This window comes from Dysidea avara, chromosome 7 (genome assembly GCF_963678975.1).
Source record: "Dysidea avara chromosome 7, odDysAvar1.4, whole genome shotgun sequence".
NCBI classification, from domain to species: domain Eukaryota; kingdom Metazoa; phylum Porifera; class Demospongiae; order Dictyoceratida; family Dysideidae; genus Dysidea; species Dysidea avara.
This window is the reverse complement of record NC_089278.1, coordinates 27,480,107-27,481,359: the sequence shown is the minus strand read 5'-3', so window position 1 is coordinate 27,481,359 and position 1,253 is coordinate 27,480,107.

Genomic DNA, 1,253 nt, shown 5'->3' with positions numbered 1-1,253 from the left:
TTGTGTTTATAATATGTTGTTGTAGTTTCATGCCAATTATGGAATTGAGGCAGGAAGTGTGAGACTAACACTAGTTTTGCACTGTCCCAGAATAGGAATTATCACTGTTACTGTAATGCAAGGGTATAATTTAGTGGTATATAAAAGATTATAGTGACTGCTGTATTAGAGTATCTTGAGTCAGACCTCACCTAACAATGGGCATGGTCACTATTTCAATCTTCACTGTACTAGCATTATAAATGCAGCTAGACCAAAAAGGGGTGTGATCATCTGTTTGAGTAAATAGATTGTTAAGAGGTATGGTCTGTGCTTTTGCAATTGATTGTTATCTATCAACCGATGGGAAACCTATTGTGAAGTTACGGGTATCTGCAAGGTCTTGGCTTTGCGGTAAAGTAGTGCTCATGGACAATGTTGATATGGAAATTTAACACCTCAATATGGTTTCACTGCATGAAGACAATGATTGAACGACAAGCCGTAGAGGGCACATACTTGTTGGAACCCCAAATGGCACCTGCTACTGGTGAGCTTATCATTGTGGCACAAAATGGTGGCTGTGTGCTACTTCATTTGGCCTCCAGCCTTGTGACTGTGGTCTGGCAGACAAAAAGTTTGGTGATTTTTAAAAATTCTACATCCAGCCACCTGCAGGTGTTCCTCTTGTTGTTTATGTTGTATTAATGTCAGCAAGAGTACATAATAATAGAAGAGGTCTGTTTGTATGGATTATATTGAGAGTGTCTAACTCTCAATATAATCCATACACACTGTGCTCAAACCTACTTCAATCCATAAAACTTCTAGTAATAAATCAATACCTTTAAGTGAACAGAAGACTGTTGATATTTCCTAATTGAAGCAGTAGAAGTGCTACAACCTCCTTCATAGAGCAAGCCATTTGTCACCTTTGGTGGCTATAGTTGATTGCGCAAGGTCTGAGTGCAGTGAGTTTGGTGAATCCACTGAAGTTAGACACTCTCCTCCCTACTCTATTATTATTATGTACTCTTGATGTCAGATTGACTAATATTGTTTTGTCAAGGTGATTTTTGTTACCTAAATATTTCTAGGATGATGTTTTTTAAAGGTAGCATTTTGTGTCACTTTAGGGGCAATCCCTACTTAAACAGTACTACCGTACTCAGAGTTGGGGGTAACTAGTTACTTTTGTAACTAAGTTACGTAACTGATTACTTTTAAAGTAACTAGTAATATAACTAGTTACTTGCTTAGTAACTTGTATCTAG